The sequence below is a fragment of the Enhydra lutris genome, unplaced genomic scaffold (genome assembly GCF_002288905.1).
Source record: "Enhydra lutris kenyoni isolate GAN:26980312 unplaced genomic scaffold, ASM228890v2 scaffoldscaffold3, whole genome shotgun sequence".
Lineage (NCBI taxonomy): Eukaryota > Metazoa > Chordata > Mammalia > Carnivora > Mustelidae > Enhydra > Enhydra lutris.
In genome coordinates, this window is record NW_019154087.1 from 77,548,093 (window position 1) to 77,571,795 (window position 23,703).

Below are 23,703 nucleotides of genomic sequence, written 5' to 3' on the forward strand. Positions count from 1 at the left end.
ATGTGTCATGCCAGGTTCTTGGTGCTATAGTAAATGGAATTGATTCTCTAATTTCCCTTTCTGTATTTTCATCGTTAGTATATAAGAAAGCAACTGATTTCTGTACATTGATTTTGTACCCTGCCACATTACTGAATTGCTGTATGAGTTCTAGTAGTTTGGGGGTGGAGTCTTTGGGTTTTCCATATAAAGTATCATGTCATCTGCAAAGAGAGTTTGACTTCTTCATTGTCAATTTGAATACCTTTTATTTCTCTTTGTTGTAGGATTGCTGTTGCTAGGACTTCTAACACTATGTTGAACAAGAGTGGTGAGAGTGGGCATCCTTGTCATGTTCCTGATCTCAAAGGGAAGGCTGTCATCTTTTCCCCATTGAGGATAATATTCATGGTAGGTTTTTCATAGATAGATTTTATGAAGTTGAAGAATGTTCCCTCTATCCCTATATATTGAATCGTTTTCATCAGGAATGGATGCTCTATCTTGTCAAATGCTTTTCCTGGATCTATTGAGAGGACCATGTGGTTCTTCTCTCTTCTCTTATTAATTTGTTCTATCACATTGATTGATTTGCAAATGTTGAACCATGCTTGCAACCCATGGGTAAATCCCACCTGGTCATGGTGGATAATCTTTTTAATGTACTGTTGGAGTCTATTAGCTAGGATCTTGTTGAGAATCTTAGCATCCATGTTCATCAGGGATATTGGTTTGAAATTCTCCTTTTTGGTGGGGTCTTTGCCTGGTTGGGGGATCAAGGTAATGCTGGTTTCATAAAAAGAGTCTGGAAGTTTTCCTTCTGCTTCAATATTTTGAAAAAGCTTCAAGAGAATAGGTATTATTTCTTCATTGAAAGTTTGGTAGAATTCCCCAGGGAATCCATCAGGTCCCGGGTTCTTGTTTTTTGGGAAGTTTTTGATCACTGCTTCAATCTCATTACTAGATATTGGTCTATTCAGGTTGTCAATTTCTTCCTGATTCAGTTTTGGAAGTTTATAGGTTTCCAGGAATACATCCATTTCATCTAGTTTGCTTAACTTATTTGGCATATAACTGTTGATAATAATTTCTGATGATTCTTTCTGTTTCCTTGGTGTTAGTCGTGATCTCTCCCTTTTCATTCATAATTTTATTAATTTAGGTCTTCTCTCCTTTCTTTTGGATTAGAGGTAAAGGATCTGTACTCAAGGAACTACAGAGTACTCATGAAAGAAATTGATTGGAGAAGACACAAAAAGATGGAAGACAATTCCATGTTCATAGAGCAGAAGGATAAACATTGTTAAAATGTCTAGAGCTGCCTAGAGCAATATATACAAAAAGATGGATGACAATTCCATGTTTGTAGATCAGAAGAATAAACATTGTCAAAATGTCTAGAACTGACTAGAGCAACCTATACATTCAATGCCATGACTATCAAAAGTCCACAGGCATTCTTCAAAGAACTGGAGCAAACAATCCTAAAATTTGTATAGAATCAGAAGAGACCCGAATTGCTAAGGAAATGTTGAAAAAGAAAAACAAAACTGGGGGTATCACATTGCCTGATTTCAAGCTTTACAACAAAGCTATGATCACTAAGACAGCATGGTACTGGTACAAAAACAGACACATAAACCAGTGGAACAGAGTAGAGAACCCAAATATGGACCCTCAACTTTTTGGTCAACTAATCTTCAACAAAGCAGGAAAAAATATCCAGTGGAAAAAAGACTGTCTCTTCAATAAATGGTGCTGGGAAAATTGGACAGCTTTGTGTAGAAGAATGAAACTCTACCATTCTCTTACACCATACACAAAGATAAACTCAAAATAGATAAAAGACCTCAATGTGAGGCAGGAATCCATCAGAATCCTAGAGGAGAACATAAGCAGTAACATCTTCGACATCAGCCACAACAACTTCTTTCAAGAAGTTTCTTCTTGAACTTTCTTCCAAAGGCAAAGGAGACAGAAGCGAAAAAGAACTTTTGGGACTTCATCAAGATAAAAGCTTCTGCACAGCAAAGGAAACAGTCAACAAAACAAAGAGGCAATCCATGGAATGGGAGAAGATATTCACAAATGACACTACAGACAAAGGGCTGATATCCAAGATCTATAAAGAACTCTTCAAACTCAACACACACAAAACAGATAATCATATCAAAAAATGGGCAGAAGACATGAACAGATATTTCTCCAAAAAAGACATACAAATGACTAACAGACACATGAAAAAATGTTCATCATCATTAGCCATCAGGGAAATTCAAGTCAAAACCACATTGAGATATCAGCTTACACCAGTTAGAATGGCCAAAATTAACAAGACAGTAAACAACATGTATTGGAGAGGATGTGGAGAAAGGGAAACCCTCTCACACTGTTAGTTGGAATGCAAGTTGGTGCAGCCACTTTGGAAAACAGTGTGGATATTCCTTAAGAAATTAAAAATAGAGCTTCCCTATGATCCTGCAATTTCACTACTGGGTATTTACCCCAAAGACAGAGATGTAGTGAATAGAAGGGTCATCCATACCCCAATGTTCATAGCAGCAATGGCCATAGTCGCCAAACTGTGGAAAGAACCAAGATGCCCTTCAATGTACAAATGGATAAAGAAGATGTGGCCCATATATACTATGGAGTACTAGGCCTCCATCAGAAAGGATGAATACCCAACACGGATGGGACTGGAAGAGATTATGCTGAGTGAAATAAGTCAAGCAGAGAGAGTCAATTATCATATGTTTTCACTTATTTGTGGAGTATAAGGAATATCACAGAGGACATGGGAAGATGAAGAGGAGAAGGGAGTTGGGGGAAATTGGAGGGGGAGATGAGCTATGAGAGACTGTGGACTCTGAGGAACTAACTGAGCGTTTTGGAGGGGAGGGGTTGGGAGGTTGGGTGAGTCTGGTGGTAGGTATTGTGGAGGGCATGTATTGCATGGAACACTGGGTGTGGTGCATAAACAATGAATTCTGGAACACTGAAAAGAAATTAAAAAAAAAATAGGAAGTGTCATGCCAGATCCCCATACATAAATAGTCCAGTAATTAAAATGAGTTTTTCACCCTTTTTGAAAAGGCTAAATTTTTTCTATCTTATGTCAGTCAAATGATATCTGTACTTTTTGATTTACCCAAACCACACTTCAGCTGTTTGAGTCATTAGCCAATGATTTAGATTGATAGAGAAACAGTCAAAAAAAAAAAAAAGATAAAAATAAGTTAGGGGTTCAACCTTCCACTTTCATTAGGTAGACATAGCCTTTGAATCAATAGGTATAACATATTCAGAATTCTCAGTAAACATCCTGGATCTCTAATGGGAGCTACACAATGTACAGAGATATCCCATCCCTATTAAAATCATTTTCTCATCATCAGAATTGGGTGATAAGTATCTTCAATAAGGTGTAGAACTAATTTATGCAAAAGTGTATTTTCAGGAAATAAAAACTATCTCTATCAGAACTAATGAAAGTAAATGAATCTGTATAAACACAGTTCTACAGGTGCAAATTTACATAAATAACAGCAAAGCAATGCCCAAAATTCTGCAATCAAGAAAGGATGCTATTTTGTAACCAATTGATTACAAATATTTATTATGCACCCACTCTATGCCACATTGGTCCTTTGAGGATAAGTCAAATACAGAAAACAGTGATGGAAAAGACAGGGAGCACCTGGGTGGCTTGATCAGTTAAATGTCCCACTCCTGACTTCAGCTTAGGTCATGATCTCGGGGTTGTGAAATTTAGCTCCATGTTAGACTCCATGTTGGACATGGAACCTGCTTAAGGTTCTCTATCTTCCTCTGCCCTCCTTCCACCCCCATTCATCATGTGCTCTCTCTATCTCTCTCTCTCTCTTAAAAAAAAAAAAAAGAAGAAGAAGAGTCAATTACTCAAAGCCTACTTAGCTTGTGAATTCTTCCTGATTATATCTGTCTATGTGAGGAAATAAACATTACTGAAGTCCTGTGGTGTGCCAGACACTAGGTGCCAGGGTTATAAAAACAAATGAGATGCACTCCCTACCACAGATGATATTACAGTCTAATGGGAGGGATATAACAGTTCTTACCATCTAATGTGCTAAGTTCTAAAGCAGTATGATGATGACAGCTAAGATACAAACACAACCATTTCACATAACCAGTTCAGTCTGAGCTTATTTTTACATGAGCTGCAGTACATTTGGAGTGATAGAACTTCATTTCATCTCCATTTCTCCACTTGGAACTCAATCTCTCTAACCCTAGTAGGACCGTTCTCTAGAGCTGATAGGCTGAAAGAAAGAAGTCATTCTTTCATGGTACAGATGTATTGTTCTGAGTGTGTGCCTATCACAATTACTGTGTTTGCAATCTCAAGTCCACCACCAGAGAATTCCCAGGTACCGTGTTCCCTTCATGATAAAATATGCAAGTTGCTTTTGGCTATTGTAAATTTCTCATTTCCACTGAAAGCATTCCATCTCTTAAATCTAAAAACATCCCATCCCAGTTGCAAGTTTTTCTCTTCATGTATTCTGCAATCTCTTACTTTCTTTGATGCCTGCAGTCAACCTCAGAGAACCTGCCTTATCTTTCTCCTTTTCTCTCCCCTTTCTGGTCTAAGTCTCAAGGTCTATCCCATCAAATATTCTCATGTTAACATCCTTTGCCTTTGACCTTGTCAATCTCCTTTCCAATGTATATCGGTCTACTCTACTTTTACAGCTATGTTCTGTGAAGGAAATCAAGCACCCATAACATCTGGCGCCAGGAAGAAATATGGTTTCCAACTCTGATCAAGCCATTGGGGCCAATGATCTTTACATATTCCTCATCTGCCCTTTTTCCCATTACCACAAACAGCTTTACTATTTACATTTACTATTTTCAAATTCCTTTTTCAAACCCTGTCACTCTCATTTGCAGCAGATTGTCGTGTCCTCTTCTTGACATAAAAAAACACAATTTATTTAGGAAGAACTTTCTCAAAGCCCTATTTTCCTATGTAAATACATCTACATATCTATGCCCCTTCTATCACAGATAACGAGATGCCCACTTCCTGCCCAAAGCTAGTCCTGCAATCCATATCTTTCGCCCACTCGGGCCCCTGTTCTGCCAATCAGCTCTGCTTCCCCCATTCAGCCTCTTTCTCTTTTGGGGTTTTACCCCCTGCATTGGATATATCCAAACCCCTCCCATGTGAAAAAAAAAAAAAAAAAAAAAAAAAAAAAAAAAAAAACAAGCCCTCTCTCAACCCTGTGTCTTTCTTAAGCTATCTCTCTAGTTTCTGCTGACGCTCACAACCAAGTTCCTTAAAAATGGTCTTTGCCTCCCACTTACTTTTTTCACTCACCGTAGTTTGGTTTCTTTCTCCAATCTATGAAAACTCTTCTGGATGAGACCAAATTGCTGTTCAGGCTGCTCCCACATTTCTGAAGCCAATGGATAATTAATTATTCTATCTTTCTTGATTGTTCTATAACATTCAGCACTATGGACAACTTTTTCAAACTCTTTCCTTGCTTTTAAAAGATTTTATTTATTTATTTGACAGAGAGATCACAAGTAGGCAGAGAGGCAGGCAGAGAGAGAGTGGGTGGAAGCAGGCTCCCCACCGAGCAGAGAGCCCAATGTGGAGCTTGATCCCAGGACTCTGAGATCCAGACCTGAGCTGAAGGCAGAGACTTATCCCACTGAGCCACCCAGGCGCCCCCTCTCTTCGCTTTTTTTGTTTTGCTATCTTTGTTTTTCTTCTACCTACATACACACTTTTGGAGAGTCATCTCTTATTTCAATACTTGAGGACTTCAATACTGCAATACTTGAGTACCTTCAAATGCTCTATGCGCTGGCTCCATCAATTCTACCTGCTAACACAGTGTTAGTGAACCTCTTAGGGGTCCAACTTTCACCTATATGATAACATCTCCTGACTCTTTAGCCCTGATCTCACTGTGGATCCAAGACCACAAATGTATCTGACTAAAAGACAGTTCCATATTGCTTTCCCATGAGCACCTAAATTCAGCATATTAAAAATTGAACCTGAATCCATATGACACTGTTTAGAGATGTAGTATGTAATTACAAAACCAGAATCCAGTTGGCTCTTGAACCAAGCAAAAGTTTAGGGGCACAAAATTAAAAATAGAGCTACCCTACAACCCAGCAATTGCAATTGCGCTACTGGGTATTTACCCAAAGATACTAACATAATGATTCAAAGGAGGCACATGCACCCCAATGTCTATAGCGGCAGTGTCTACAATAGCCAAAATATGGAAAGAGTCCAGATGTCCATCAATAGATAAATGGATGAAGAAGAGGTGGTATGTGTGTGTATTTTATATATATATATATATGTGTGTGTGTGTATATATGTGTATATATATGTGCATATATACACATATATATTTATAAAATGGAATATTATGAAATATTACATATATATAATGGAATATTACTTAGCCATCAAAAAAATGAAATCTTACTATTTACAATGATCTAGATGGAACTAGAGGGTATTATGCTAAGCAAAATAAGCCAATCAGAGAAAGACAATTATCATATGATTTCACTCATATGTGGAATTTAGGAAACAAAACAGAGAATCATAGGAGAAGAGTGGGAAAAAAATTAAGACAAAATAAGAGTGGGAAAAAAATTAAGACAAAATTAAGACAAAATCCATAAGAGACTCTTAACTATAGGAAAGGAACTGAGGGTTGCTGGAAAAGAGGATGGAGGGGAAGGGGGGATGGGGTAACTGGGTAATGAGCATTAAGGAGGGCACATGATGTGATGAGCACTAGGTGTTATATGCAACTCATGAATTATTAAACTCTACTTCTGAAATTAATAATAAAAATAAATAAATAAATAAATAAAGGTGATTTGCAAAATTACAAAAATCCACATATAATTTTTGACTCCCCCAAAACTTCACTAATAACCTAATGATGACCAGACGTCTTACCGATAACATAAATAGTCCATTAACACATATTTTGTGTATGTATTATACACTAAGTTCTTACAATAAAGCAATCCAGAAGAAAGTGTTATTTTGAAAATCATAAGGAAAATACAATTACAGTACCTTACTGTATAAAAAAAACATCCATGTAAAAATAGAGCCACACTGTTCCAACCCATTATTCAACTGTATTATAACATTTTGTCTTAACTTTAGAGGAAACTTTTAGGAACTAATATCCCTTACAGTAAAGAATCATGTGTCTAAAGCTGAGTGAATCCTGTAATTTTTCTATATTTCTTTATACATATTTTTTCCCATAGAATTATGTCCAGAATTAAGTGTACCAAAAGTTAATAATGAATAGTTCTGAGCTCTAAGATTTGGGGTGACATTTAACTTTCACTGTTGACTCCTTGTACTGCTCTAAGTTAAATAATGAGTTTGTAAAATTTATCAATACAATTTTTTAAACTAATCTCGTCTCCTCCCTCTGTATTTCCTATTCACAAAATAGCACCAAATGGTAGCAGCTTCCACCTTAGCTCTTACAATGGCTTTTTGCCTCCAATCTCAAGCCCTTCCATTCCATTCTCCATGCTATTGTCAGAAGTTTCTCTCTAGAACCCAAATCCTAGCATGCCATATGCTGTTTAAAATCAGTAGCTCTCAATAGCCTTCAGAATAAAATCTAAACTACTTGGAATGTCCTAAATGATCTACATGATCTGACCCATGTATTTTCAAAATGGTGACCTTAGACCTTGGGATCAGAACAAGGTTCAAATCCAAATTCTCTATTTGCTCTCTGTTGACTCAGACAAGTTAATTAACCACTTTGGGGCTGTTTCTTTGCCGGCAAGCCAGAGCAAATGATACTTTGCAGAATTGTTGTGTTAGAGATAACTGCATTTAAGTAGTGGACATACTTCAGGTGTTCAGTAAATGTAACTACTACTATTTTTATTACTGCTGCTTTTATTATTTCCATATAGCCCCAACCTCGAGGAAGGAAAGTGTCTTATTTATGCTTTTATCTCCATCACCTGTGCCTAATACATTAAAGGTACTCAAGAAATATTTGCTCAAAAAATAGTATAGATAATATTTTAGAATCCTCTTGGTCCGCACAGGGCTTTTGTAGACTGGCTATGGGCCTTTAAAATTCATCAGTTAAGTCATCTGATCCTTTCCATCTGAATCCAATCATAAAGTAAGTCTTATGTCTGCATGCAGTGAGAGATTACAGAGAATTCTTCTAGCACGCTCCCTCAGTTGCTTGCTTAGAAATATCAATGCCGCACTGCCTGACTCTGTTTGAAAAATTCACAAAGTTCTAATTCTGAGTCACACCAGACCTAAAAATGTTTCTGTATATACTTGGTTATATAACATTATATCCTCTAATCCTGCAAACTTCACCATTTGTTTTCTTGGGTTACTAAAATTAAATTTAAAAGGCCAGTTTCTAAAGTCAGACTTATCAACCCATTTGCATTTTGACCTCCATACCTTAAGTTAAAAACCACCAACAAATTCCAAAGTGCTTCAAAGTGCAAACCAATTACGAACTTAAGCGGTCATTAAAGTAAATGAAATGTATTATTTTGACTAAAGAAAAAAGCATTGTCTCTGTAAATTTTTATGGAGTACTCTAAAGGCAGGGTTTTCTCATCATCCCCTGAATAAACAAAATCGTAAATTCTACAGACCAGGAGTAAAATAAAAACAAAATTAAAAATTGACCACACACACCTGCCTGCTTAGCTATAACAGATGTGATTGTCACAATTTAGTACCTAGGCAATAATAAGGCACCCAAAGAAAACTTGGTAAAGGTAAGTAATTCTAAATTTGTAGCAGTTTGACTTTTAAGCTAAAATGGTTCTAAATAAAAAATACTTCTCTTAATAATAATTAAAATATCTTATGTAGGCATGTTTTTCTTCCTTTAATAATATAAATTCAATATTCTTGAAGACTAATTGAATAGTGAGTTAGAAACATCAGTGAAATATACCACAACAACCATAAATACAACTTCTAGAATTATTAAAATAATATCATCAGAAATCACAATCCTTTCACGTTATATCTTGAAATTGCGGGCTGGTCTCCCCTAGACTCTACTAAACCACATTAAAACTCAATGGTAAGGGCAGCTAGGTGGCTCAGCTGGTTAAGCATCTGACTCTTGGTTTCAGTTCAGGTCAGAATCTCAAGGTTGTGAGTTCAAAGCACGTGTTGGGCTCTCTGTGGGCTGGAGTCTACTTTAAAAAACAAAACCACAAAAGAAAAAAAAAAAAAAAAAGACCTTAATGGCAAGCTAAATGTTGCATCTCCTTGTAGGGATGGAGAACTTCCAAACGTACAACTTTGATTCTAGTGAACATGGTGCAAGGATCTGAATATTGTGTTTCTCCAAAATTCCTATGTTGAAATCCTAACCCCCACAGATAATGCTATTAGGAGGTGTGGCCTTTGGGAGATGCTTAACTCATGAAGGTGAAACCCTCATGAAAAGGTTTATAAAAAAGCTCCAAAGAGCTCCCAAGTCCTTCTACCATGTGAGGACACAAGGATAAAACTGCCGGCTATGAACAAGGAAAAGAGCCCTCACCAGAATACAGCCATGCTGGCACCTTGACCTTGGACTTTCCAACCTCTGGAATCTTGAGAAATGAATTTCTGTTGTTCATAAGCTACACAGTCTACACAATTTTGCTCTAACAGCCTGAACAGACTAAGACACTCAGAGCAATGGAAAAATCTACTTGGATAATTTGAGATCATTATATTGGCAAGGAGTTGGAAATTACATGTAGAATACATGAGAATTGGAATAGATAAAATGTAAAAACTATTAATAAAAATATCACATTTGCTATGACCAATTCCATTATATAATGAAATATGTTATGGAAACTTTGCATCAAAAAGCTTGAAGGAATAATTCACTCAGGAAAATATATTTAAATCAACAGTAAAGCATATAACACCAGTACTTTTATTTTTGTAGAGAGATTTTCTTTCAGACAATCCAAATTTGTTCACAAGCATTCAGCCTGGATCGGTCAATCGGAAGGAAGGAAATTGTTTAATTGTTTAAGGTAAGCAGATGACCCTCCCATGACACTCACTACAGTGAAATGTACTCAAGTAAAAATCTGCTTAAGTGAACATCCCCAAAAACGATATACCCCACTCAAAGTGTTGACGCCTCAACAGGGCAGTGGCGAATATCTCTATTACCTTCAGTTTAATGTAACCAAGGTGCCTAGTGAGAAGTTGCCTGCTCAAGTTTATAAAGCCAATGTAAAGAGGAATAAAGCCTGGGACATATATAGTATTATACGTAATACTTTCTTGACCACAGTTTATCATAAAAATCATTCCTGTTTATAATGTGCCTTAGTCTTGTTTTGAGAAGTTAGAAAGAACTAATATAAACATCACTAAAGTTGGATTAATTTATATTTGGTAATGAATTAGGGAACAATGGAGACAGATTCTGTAACAGACCAAAGAACTCACAAAGAATGCAAGAAGTGATGAGGTGTAAGGTGGGATGACCCGCGCAGGCTCACACGTGATGATGTATGATGAAGTGGAGTTGAAAATCCCAAGGAAAGATGAAGTGAGATGGGCAGTAATCTTGCGGTGGTGGATATCCATCTGTATGTAAAAAACTTTACCTGAGGGATTATACAAATGACCAGAAAGAAACTTGAAAACTGATAGGGCTAAATTTTGATAAGTGGATATTCTATAGAATATTAATATTTACACTTAGCAACTAAATCCTTAAGCATAGTATAGATGTCCTGTCTTCAGATTATTTCCTGTCTCCATGTGACTGGGGTGGTATGCTGTCAGTAAGCAGTCTTTAAAGACTAGCATCCGCCATACTTTAACCTTCCTATTTGGATTGTTTTGAAACTCAGTGTCATAATTCAACTCTAATAAATCCTGAATCCCAAGTATTACTAATGTATTTCTAAATCCATTGTTGGTTTATTTTAAAGACAAGATAGTCAGCTCCACAAAGACATCTGAAACAGTATCTAGCATATAGCAAAAAGTACTGACTGACTGACTGACTGAGTAAATGAATGGATGCATGGATAAATGGATGAAGTCAGGATGAATCTACAGTCAAGCAAAGCTAAAACCATACCATAGGTTCTCCATACTACAGTGGGAGGCCAAAAGAGATCAAAGAGTACAAGACACCTGATGGGTTTTCCTGTGCCATCTTTGGTCCCACTCATCAAGTCAAGAGACTACAGGTTACTTAAGCCAGAGATTGCATCTATGGTACCATCAGCATCCAGCCCTGGGGCTATCCATAGGAAGGATTAAGAGAATTCATTGACCCATCCAAATTCATATTTACATTAATGTTAAGTGAGAAGATTTCACCTAATACACAGCTCTTCATAAACAGGGGACAATTTTTCTTTTTTTCAACTTTTCACTGACATTCCAGTTAGTTAACATACAGGGTAATATTAGTTGTAAGCATAGAATTTGGTAATTTATCACCTACATAAAATACCCAGTGCTCATCACAAGTGCTCTCCTTAATCCCCACCATCCACTCAACCCATCCCCATACCCACCTCCTCTCCAGTAACACTCATTTTGTTCTCTATAGTCAAGAGTCCGTTTTCTGGTTTGCCTCTCTTTTTTTCCCCTATGTTCACCATATGAGTGAAATCATATGGTATTTGCCTTTCTCTGACTGACTTACTTTGCTTAGCATAATACTCTCTAGCTCCATCCATGTTGCTAGTATCAAGATTTCATTTTTTTTGATGGCTGAGTAATATTTCTCTCTCTCTCTCTCTCTCTCTCTTTCTCTCTCTTTCTGCATGCGTGTGTGTGTGTGTGTGTGTGTGTGTGTGTGTGTGTGTGTATTGCATCACTATCCATTCATCAGTTGATGGATATTTGAGCTCTTCCCCTAATTTGGCTATTATTGATAATGTTGCTATAAACTTCGGGTGCATGTATCCTTTCAAATCAGTATTTTTGTACCCTTTGGGTAAATACTTAATGGTGCATTTCGCGGGTCTTAGGTTAGTTCTATTTTTAACTTCTTGAAGAGCCTCCATACTATCCTCAAGAGTGCTGCACCAGCTTGCATTCCCACCAACAGTGTAGGAGGGTTCCCCTTTCTCCACATTCTTGCCAACACCTGTAGTTTCCTGTGTTGTGAATTTTAGTCATTCTGACAGGTATGAGGTGGTATCTCATTGTGGTTTGGGTTTGTATTTCCCTGATGATGACTGATGTTAAGCATCTTTCCATGTGTCTGTTGGCCATCTCTATGTCTTCTTTGGGAAAATGTCTATTCATGTCTTCTACCCATTTTTTAACTGGATTATTTGGTTTTGGGGTGTTGAGTTTTATAAGTTCTTTATATATTTTGTATTATAACCCTTTATTAGATAGGAAATTTGTGAATATCAGAGGACTATTTTTAACTGTCTTTTTCTTTCCTGTACCATTTTTATCAACTACTTTTTTTTTTCATTTTGATCAATTTCTGAACCAAACTATCTATCTTAACTCAGCACAGTTTCAAAGTCAAGTCTTAAACTATATGAATGCACCTATTTCATTTTGAAGTGTGTAGGTATGCTATTAAAGGTATAATTCCTGGTCTAGCTCTGGTCTTCCTTATTCTCATTTTAGACTTTCACATCATCCTTCATGCCAAACTACCTAAGATATTTTTGGTCCCAGGAGACATTGATTGAATATTAATAGGGATCAGGAGTTAAAATGACAAAAATTATCCATTGAAACATGCATTAAAAAAAAAACTGGCATTGAAGTAGTATTAGAGCCTTCTATCAAAAGTACAAAATTTTGGTTAATATATAAATTTGCTTCTATTTCAGTCTGTCTGAAATAGCTTTTCCATCTTATCAACTCTGTCTTTAACATTCTTGATGCTTTTACCACCACCCTCTCTGCTGCTATAAAAAGAATTCTAGTATCTCTCCTTTGCATATATCCACTTCGTACCTCTTTCTTCATAAAAATTTTACCCTAAAAAGGCTTTTGGTCATCCCTATTCCTTCTCTACTTATTCTGCAAGTAGTGACACACTCAAGAACAGGAGCCAGTAGGAAGAATGTTGCTAAAGCATACCCATGCTTTCTGCTAATGAAAGATATATTGAGGCTTATCAGGGGGAAAAATAAACTACTTTTAAGAACTTTTAAAAAACAACTGTTGGAGGCGCCTGGGTGGCTCAGTGGCTAAAGCCTCTGCCTTCGGCTCAGGTCATGATCCCAGGGTCCTGGGATCAAGCCTCACATTGGGCTCTCTGCTCAGCAGGGAGCCTGCCTCCTCCTTCTCTCTCTCTCTGCCTACTTGTGATCTGTCTGTCAAATAAAAATCTTTAAAAAAAAAAAACTGTTGTTTGGAATAACTAGGAATAGTAGCAGGAATAACTGGGAATAATGGTCCCAGCACCTATAAAACATAGATGCTATAGAAGAAAAATGAACAGACAAGTCAGAATACAGAGGGCAGCAAAGAAAGCTATTGTAGATTAGATGCAGGGTGAAATTTATCCAGGATTTGGATTTCAAAGAGACCACATTATTTTAATTCATTCCAATTCTGCATTTCATAATGGAAAAGAGAAAGTGAGCTATCAATAGAGATAGTCTTTGATATATTCACAGGATGGGTAGAGGGGAGGAGGTGGAGAATACACAACATCCCTCTGACCTATTTTCTTGTGTCATGTGTCATACTGTATGGGGCACAACAATCACTATGACCTGGGTGGAGACAGCATACTACTTCTTGGAATGCTACTTGATTAGCTGTCAGGCAGATGGCCCACAGTTGTGTTATCTTCCCTTTGGCTGAAGGCAAAAGATGAGAAGGGAAAATCCTTCCCATACTCAAAAGACATATGGCAAGCTCTGTCTAACCCAATAGAAGAAAGCAAGGACTTAACATTTATAACCTAAGTCAGTGACCTTCATTACAAAAGGCTGGTTTTGAATTTAAGTATGAGCAATTTCTTGAGAATCTAGCAAGCAAGTGGTTTATTTGGGAGGTAATCCTGAGAAGCACCAGGAAAGAAGTAGGGAATTGAAATAAAGAAAGGAAGGAAACCAATAAAGGGTATATATTCAGGCAGGTTACAGCTGTTAGCAACTGGAGCTCCAATCCCACTGAAGTACCCAGGGAGACAATGTAAGAATATGCCTCAGAGATATCCCAAGCTAGGGATATTTTCCCTCCATTTCTATAAGACATTGCACAAGACAAGGGGCCTTAATGCCTCAGCACTCCCAGCATGCTGTACCTATAGGCCAAAGGCACTCCAGGGGTCAGAGAAGATCTATGGAATCTCACATGCCTGCTGCACAAAGCAGCAGAGTGGATGGGGCAGGGGAATGGTGGGTACGAAACAGATACGGACAAGGCATCAACAGCATCTGCTATACCTAATTCCCATTAGATTGGACTCTAAAATGCCAATATATTTATCATCTGAACAAAAAAAAAAGGGGGGGAAGGGAGGGAAACTCTCCTTATACAAAAGAGAATGCTGCATGTACAAGAAGACTAGAGCAACATTATTGGAAAGAACACTTCCTGAGCCATCTGGATGGCTCAGTCGGTTAAGTCACCAGCTCCTGATTTCGGCTCAGGGCAAATCTCAGGACTCTGCATTGGCTCGGTGCTCAGTGGGGTCTGCTTGAGATCCACCCTTCCTTTCCCTCTGCCCCACCCTACCCCTAGCTCATGCACACACACATGACACATGTGCGCTCTCTCTCACTCTCTCTCAAAGGGAAAAAAAAAAGTCCTTTAAATTTCTTGAGCCTTTGAGAAATTAATATTAGATTAGCACAAGTGTTGGCATGCTGGTGCCCTCAAGCCAGATCCAATCTGCCAACTGGTTTTGCACAGCCCCAAAGCTAAAAATGGTTTGCATTCTTAAATGGATGGGAAAAAGTAAGAAGCTATTTCATGACACGTGAAATTTATGATATTCAAATCACATTGTCCATAAACATTTATTTGAACATAGCCACATTCATTCATTTACAGACTATTGATGGCTATGCTGTCAATGGCAAGACTGAGCAGTTGTGACAGGGATCACCTGGGCTTCATGGCTTAGAAGTTCTCCACTCTGGCCCTTCACAGAAAGTTTGCAGACTGTACTCTGGAACCAGACTCACTCTCAGGGAATCTTCATGATAATAGCCATCCCCTGGAATGCAGTTGGGACGGGTCTTTCCTTTTTTTTTTTTAAAGGAGAAATGAAACCCTTTATTGGGCTCCATCAGGCAGTCTCAGATTCTTGGATAGGAACAACCAGTACTTTTTCCACCTCTAAATTGATCAGAGCAGAACAAATAGACCGTGCCCTATTATTGCCAACATAAAACTTGTGGTTTCTCCGTGGTAAACCATGTACTAAAGAACAAGACGCTTACAAATACTGATGAAATGGCATAAACATTAAGATTTAGAATCTCTGTTTACTCCAATACACAACTTAACACTTGGCAAACACCTGCCCCATTTTGAGTTTTTTCCAGACATAAATTCACTCTGGAAACTAATGTTTAAATCCCTGAAAAGCAGCTAATTTTACAACAGGAGCTGAAAAGATACCACACCAAGGGGTAACTAGAAAAAAAGAGAGGGCAGTGGCAGCGGGTGAGAGAGAGTTTAATTATCATTATTTAATCATCTGGCATCTAATACATTACTGAAGGAATAAAGATTGATGGAAAAGATTGGCCATCTAGCAAAAGAATTAAAACTGGTAACTTTCATCCGATCCCAAGGGAATTCAGGATGCCAAGTTTAACCTGGCACCCGACCCCACGGTTGCTTGCTGGGTCATAGAAGCAGGGACTAGATATGTAAAACAGGTCTTTTCCAGCAAGTGTTGCAGTGATCTACGGGTGTGCTATAAATCAGCGCTGCATCCCTCCGGACGCCAAAGTCCATTCTCAAGGCCTTGTTTACAGGAGAACATCAGTATCCTCTGGGCGCACACGTCAATTCGAAGAGAGCTTTAAATAGCACGAGAGAAAAGTGTTCTTGGTAGTCACACAGCCTATGATAAACTTTGAAGTACAAATGAGAAGTGGAAGTGAATGTTAAATGTATGCCTTGTCCTAAAACTTCATGAAAAATGAAACGTACAAGAAAAGTTGGATCCCTGCCATGACACCCATTACAGTGTAGACGAAGGCTCCGACCTTTTGTGTTATACTTACTGTGTTTTTGACACATTTAGTCAATTAAAACGGGTGAAGTGTAATTTGTTTTTCTTAAGTTTAATACAGCATGTCAATAGAAGTTAACCAAAATTTATAGTTGGAACACTAAAGCTGTCACATGCACTTAAACAAATGAATGCAATTTATCATGGTTGAAATAAAGAGAACATCATGGGCATTTGACTTCATACTTCACATAAGCATGTTGCCAAATATAGGAAAGCAAGGGCCTTCTCACACTTCCAATGGAAAAGACATTTTAGTTCACATTAAATATTGGTGTGAATAATCTGGCAGGTATCCAGTCCTAAGGAGTGTTAACGTTGGCACTTCCACTGTGTACTTTTACTATAAATTGTTGTAGCGTTTATTTGACATGGAATACCCAAAGGATTGATGAGCCAAGAAAGGAAGATTTTTTTTTTATTGTGCCATATTACCTTTTTCAGACATCTATACTAAGTCTTTACATCTTCAAAGTCTAAACAAGTAGCCACCTGTATTCAATCGGTGCGAGATATTTTTCATGAAACTATAGCTTGCCTTTTTATAAACCTATAAAACACACATTTTCCATTTTATTAGTCAGCAAAGCAGTGGTGGATTTAATAATAAAACTTATAAATGCAGTGTCTTTATAGACAGTTTTTAACTTTTTTTGCTTGTTTAAAATGCCACAGGAACAACCAAATTTATTTCAGTTTCTGTCTCTATCCCATAGAAACAAGTAGCCACAATTTTGTATACCTTTATGGTAAGAAAATTCATCTAGCTCTCAGCTCATTTATACAGCAGCCTACAGACTCCTAAAGATTTAAGAGAAACATAATCCTGCTAAGGGAAAATTATCTATTACAATCAAATGTATGTACTTGATTTTGACATCCATGATATGCTCATCAATTACATATAGCAACAGCAGTCATGCACTTTGAATTTCCACGGGCAATTTAAAATAAGTCTGTGTCTCCTTTTTAATTGAATAAATATAAAATTACAATATACACAATAATATATATATATATATATATATATATATATATGCACACAATCTCAATGATTACAAAATGAAAATTTAAGGTAGCCATAGGTAACATTTGATATTGGTAAGATTTAGAACAGCAGTGCATCTATTGCTGATGGAGACATAGGAAAGTACACTGGAGGAAGGATGAATTGTTACTGCCTTTTGGAAAAGCAGTCTGGTAATATCTGCTAAAATAGAAAATACATACACCCTTCAAATCAACATCTCTGTTATTGGTAATCTATACCCTAGAAATAAAATATGAGTATAAGGATAGTTAATGCAGTTTTTTGAAGGCAGGAACAAAAAAAATGGTGGGGGGGTGTTGAATGTCTACTAATGGGTAAACATTTTTAATAAGTTGTGGCAAAACCACACCATGAGATAACATGCAGCAATTACAAGGAATTTTATCAATCTATAATCAATGATTAAAAAGATTTCCACAAAATGTTGTTAAGTGAGAAAGGTAAGAGGCAGAGAAATATATTATCCCACTTTTCTAAACCAAACAATGCCAAAAATATTTGAATATATATATATATGTGTGTATAAATGCGTGCGAGTAGATGTAAATATGCCAATCCATATAATCATACAACCATAAATTAAAGTAAGCCAAGATACATACCAAGTTGGTAATACTGATACCTAGGGCAATTCAGTTGGTAGAAGAAGAGGCATGGGACAAAAGACAAAGTTGGATTTTTTAAAAGCTTATAAAGTAAAAATAAAATTATTATATGACCAACTTTGGGAAAAGGAGTGTCTGTGTACGTTTCTAAAAGTGGTACATGAAAGAGTAGTCATCAAAACATTGGTGGTACTTTTCCTCAATGTACAAAAATTTTGGATGACATTTCCTTTCTCTTTCATTGGCTGATTTTTTTTTAAAGATTTTATTTATTTATTCGACAGACAGAGATCACAAGTAGGCAGAGAGGCAGGCAGAGAGAGAGGAGGAAGCAGGCTCTCCACGGAGCAGAGAGCCCAATGCAGGGCTCTATCCCAGGACCCTGGGATCATGACCTGAGCCGAAGGCAGAGGCTTTAACCCACTGAGCCACCCAGGTGCCCTGGCTGATTCTTTTAAAATAGTGATTATTATTTTATATAAAATATATGATGAAAGGGCTATTTTCATTGGAGGGAAAAAAACGTAAAAACTAAGTAAGAAACACTCTTAGTTTAAATTTCTCTCAATATAAATACTTACTATGGAGGAAATGTTTAAGCTTTGAAATTAAAAAGAAAAAATCCTCACTTCTAAAAGGGAAAAAAATGAGGGAAAAAAATCGTAAGAAAAAGGATATGACTTATGCCACCAATAGACCTCACTCTCCATTCTACCCTTTATGAGATTCTCTTTGTGTTTCATCTGGACAAACTGGTATTGAGAATAAACACTGTATTTTGCATTCTCCCTTACAGGTAGAAATGCAGGAATGTGCCTAATTCTGCCAACTGAATATAAGAGAAGCAAAGCATGTAATCCTCAGGCTTGGAACCTAGAAATAGTAATCTCAGCCATATGCAGCCACACAGATGAGGGCAAGTCCAAGGGACTATTACAGAGCAAGAAAAGATAATAAAGTTATCATATCACAACCCTGGACTGTTTTTGCTTGACTTACTATGGAGAGACAAATACACTTTAATTTCTTCAAAGTCCCTGTTATCTTATTTGTTATACTATTAACAGATAATATACAAATACAGAATTGGGTACCTAGATATGGAGCTACCTTAATACAACTTAAGATATGAACTACTAATTTTGTGGTTAGTTGATGATCAGCAGGAAAATAGACACAGCATGTGGGAAAGTTGGCGATCCTTGTTATGCCATGGTTGATTATGTGATTAACTGTGCTATTTGATTAGCTGTAGACTATCATATCTCACAATACAAATCCCATGAAGATAGAGCCTATGAGAGAGACCACCTGGGAAAAAATTCTCAAAATATTGGTGAGAATTGGCTTTTCCTTGCCAAGTTTAGCAGTCTAGTGGGAGAGACTAATTCAAGAGAATTAAGAGAATTCTGTAAAGGCAGATTTAGCAGGAGATAAGATTGACCTCTTATCTCTTCTTGAAAACATCACTGAGAATGGGGCCAGTCTAGTGGCAACGATCAGATCAAGATAGGGCCTTTTGCCTTCTCCTCTAAGACTGCTGTTTCAGATGACTTAAAAGTAGCCAAATCCAAAAATGTAGCTGATTTAATCAAAGAAAAAGAGATCCCCCATCTAGAAGTAGCTTCTTGTCTCCTTCTCAAACCTTTGTCAAGTTCAACTTCCTCGCCTCCACTCCAGCCTCCACCATGTCCATCAGGGTAACCCAGAAGTTCTACAAGGTGTTCCCTCCCACCCCCAGGTTTTCAGCAGCCACTCACACCCCAGAGCACCTGAAGCCCACATCAAGTCCCCAGCCTTCTCCCAAATGGGCAGCAGCAACAGCTTCCAGGGTCGTCTGGACACCAGCATTAGTATGGTTAGGGACTACAGCAAGGCCAGGCAAATGTAGGGCATCACAGCTGTCTCAGTGAACCAGAGCATGCTGAGCCCCCTCAAGCTGGAGGCAGACCCCAACATCCAGGCTGTGCAACACCCAGGTGAAGGAACAGATCAAGACCCTCAACAAGTTTGCCTCCAACCACAAGCTGTGGCACCTGGAGCAGCAGAACAAAATTCTGGAGACCAAGTGGAGCCTGCTACAGCACAAAACACCACTGGGAGCAACATGGACAACACGTTCCAGAGCTCCATCAACAATCTCTGGTGGCAGCTCAACAAATTGGGTCAGGAGAAGTGGAAGCTGGAATGGAGCTTGGCAATAGGCAGGAGCTAGTGGAGGATTTCAAAATAAGTACAAGGAGGAGATCAAAGAGCATGCAGACCTGAAGAATGAATTTGTCCTCATCAAGAAGGATGTGGATGAGGTTTACATGAACAAGGTAGAGCTGGAGTCCCACTGACAAGGGCTGACAGACGAGTTCAGCTTCTTAAGGTAGCTTATGAAGGGATCTGTGAGCTGTAGTCCCACGTCTTGGACACATCCATGGTGCTGTCCATGGACAACAGCCACTCCTTGAACCTGGACAGTATCATCGCCAAGGTCAAGGACATCACCAACCGCAGCTGGGCTGAAGCTGAGACCACATACCAGATCAAGTACAAGGAGCTGCAGGCATTGGCTGGTGTGAGGTTTTACAGGCGAGATACACACAACACCAGGCAAAATAGGCACAAAGCAAGGTTTATTAAAGGCGCCCTCCAGCGAGGTTCCGCGACTCAGGAGAGGAGAGTCGGGGAAGTCGTGCCTGGGAGGGGGTCGAGTGAGTCTTTTATTTGGGTTAAGACAGGGCATAGGTTCACAGCCATATAAAGTAAGGTATTTGGTGATTGGAGGGTAGGGGGAGTCCTGATGTTCCTGTTTCCTGCATAGGTATCAGTTTACTTATGGTGACGTGTCCTCAGCATACGTCCTTCCCGCGGGAGATTCATGGGTAAAGGATGATGACGGCCCGCGGCCATTTTTATTGTTCCTCCTGCATTCCCGGAGCCGCCGACCCAACAGCTGGGAAGCATGGGAATGACCTCGGTAGCATGAACAGGGACATTTCCATGATGAACCAGAAGACCAGCCGCCTCCAGGCTGAGATCAAGGACCTCAAAAGCCAGAGAGCTTTACTGCAGGTCACCACTGCTGATGATAAGCAAAGCCAGGAGCTGGTTGTTAAGGACGCCAATGCCAAGGTGGCCGATCCAGAGACTGCCCTGCAGTGAGCCAACCAGGATATGCCATGGCGGCTGCATGAGTACCAGGAACTCATGAACATCAAGTTGGCCCCGGACATTGAAATCGCCACCTGCCACAAGCTGCTGGAGGACAAGGAGAGCCAGCTGGAGTCTGGGATGCAGAATCTGAATATCCATACTAAGACCAATGGCGGCTACTCAGGTGAGCTGAGCTCAGCCTACAGGGTCCTCATGAGCGGGACCTCAACAATAGGCCTGAGCTCCTTCTACCCCAGCTTCGACTCTAGCAGGGTTTCCAGTTCCTTTAGCTGTGTCAGCTCCTCCAAGGCCATGGCCGTGAAGATGATGGAGGCCAGCAATGCAAAGCTGGTCTCCAAGCCACCTGATATCCTGCCCATGTGAAGAGCCATTTTGGTCCTTCCCAGACTCCTCGATCCTGTAACTACTGTAGAGCCGCTGGGGGAAGGAGCTGTGCAGGGGAGAGTCGGGAACAGGAAACCCACCTAAGTTTCAGCCCTAGTCCTCAGCCTATTCTTGGAGAGAGCCATTGTCTTGGGTACCCCCTCTAGCCCATGCCCTCAACTAAAAGTGCCTTTTCCCAAGTAAAACCTCAGATGGCTCTGCCAACACCCTCCCCAAAGAAAAAGAAAGTACAAATACACAAAATAACAAATAAGAAATGAGAAATAAATTGAGAAAATTTTGAAAATCATGAGTCCATACTGTGTAATTCTATGAAAACAAATGTGAAAAGCTAGCAAAAATAGTCAATTCTGTATAAAACACATTTATCAAATTTGATTTTCTCTCTCCAGGTAAGTATTAGTTTTCTATCACTGCTATAAAAAGTCACCATAAACTTAGTGGCTTAAAACACCACATAGTTATTGTTTTATAGTTCTTAGGTTAGAAATCCAAGATGGTTCTCACTGAACTAAAATCAAGGTGTCCACAGGCTGTGTCCTTTCATGGAGGTTCTAGAAGAGAATTTGTTGCTGGCTCCTTCCTGTGTTGGTAGTATTGTTCCTTTGTAGGTGTATGACCAAAGGTCCCTGTTTTCTTACTATCTGTCTGTTGAGGGCTTTTTTCCTGCTTCCCAGAGCCACCCATATTCCTGGGCTCATCGCCCCTTCCTCCATCTTTAAAGTCAGCAACAGTGATGAAGATCAAGTTTCTCTCACATTGTGTCTCTCTGACCCATGAGAAAAGTTATTCACTTTCAAATTCTCAAAAGAATAAGCAGTTAGGGGCACCTGGGTGGCCCAGTTGGTTAAAGCCCCGGCCTGTGGCTCAAGTCATGATATCAGGGTCCTGGGATCGAGCCCCGCATTGGGCTCTCTGCTCAGCGGGGAGCCTGCTTCCCCCTCTCTCTCTGCCTGCCTCTCTGCCTACTTGTGATCTCTGTCAAATAAATGAATATAATCTTTAAAAAAAAAAAGAAAGAAAAAAGAAAAGAAGAATAAGCAGTTAAACATTCAGGTGCATGTGCCCCTTCAGATCACTACATTTGTATCTTTAGGGCATAAATATCCAGTAGTGCGATTGCTGGGTCGCAAGATAGCTCTATTTTCAACTTTTTGAGGACCCTCCATGCTGTTTTCCAGAGTAGCTGTACCAGCTTGCATTCCCACTAACAGTGTAGGAGGGCTGGTTTCTCCGCATCCTCTCCAACATCTGTCATTTCCTGACTTGTTAATTTTAGCCATTCTGACTGGTGTGAGGTGGTATCTCACTGTGGTTTTGATTTGAATTTCTCCGAGTCTAGATGTCCATCAACAGATGAATGGATAAAGAAGATGTGGTGTGTGTGTGTGTGTGTCTGTATATATATATACACATATATACGTATACATATATATATATATACACATATACATACATATATATGTATACATATATATGTGTATATATATATACACACACACAATGGGATACTACACAGCCATCAAAAAAATGAAATCTTGCCATTTGCAAAGACATGGATGGAACTGGAGGGTATTATGTTAAGTGAAATAAGTCAGCCAGAGAAAGACAGTTTTCATATGATCTCTCTGATATGAGGAATTTGAGAGGCAGGATGGGGGATTGTGGGGGGTAGGGAGGGAAAAAAATGAAACAAATGGGATCGGGAGAGAGATAAACCATAAGAGACTCTTAATTTCAGGAAACAAACTGAGGGTTGCTGGGGGCTGCGGGGAAGGTATAGGGTGGCTGGGTTATGGACACTAGGGAGAGTATTTGCTATGGTGAGTGCTGTGAATTGTGTAAGACTGATGATTTACAGACCTGTACCCCTGAAAACAAATAATACATTATATGTTAATAAAAAATTTTTTTAAATAGAAAAAAAGAAGAAGAAGCAGTTTAGGATAATCTCCCCATCTAGAGGGCCCTATCTGTAATCGCACCTGCAGAGTCCTTTCTCCCATGCAACATAACATAACCACAGGTTTTGGAGATTAGGGCATGGATATTTAGGGGGCCATTGTTCTCCAACTCAGATCCAAATACAGATTTCTTTATATATAAAAAAAACTTGTATTAAATTTCAAAGAAGTGGAGAACTTGCCCTCAAACATTACCATGTGCAGATAGTTTCACAGGGGCGTTCAGCCAAACTTTTAAAGACTAGATGATCCAAAACTACACAAATTTTTCTAAACAT

At 38.7% G+C, this 23,703-nt stretch overlaps 1 pseudogene; it reads left to right on the forward strand.

Annotated features, from left to right (window-relative positions):
- Window positions 1-19,600: 19,600 nt before the first annotated feature.
- On the forward strand, window positions 19,601-21,440 carry LOC111153157 (annotated as a pseudogene).
- Window positions 21,441-23,703: the final 2,263 nt, after the last annotated feature.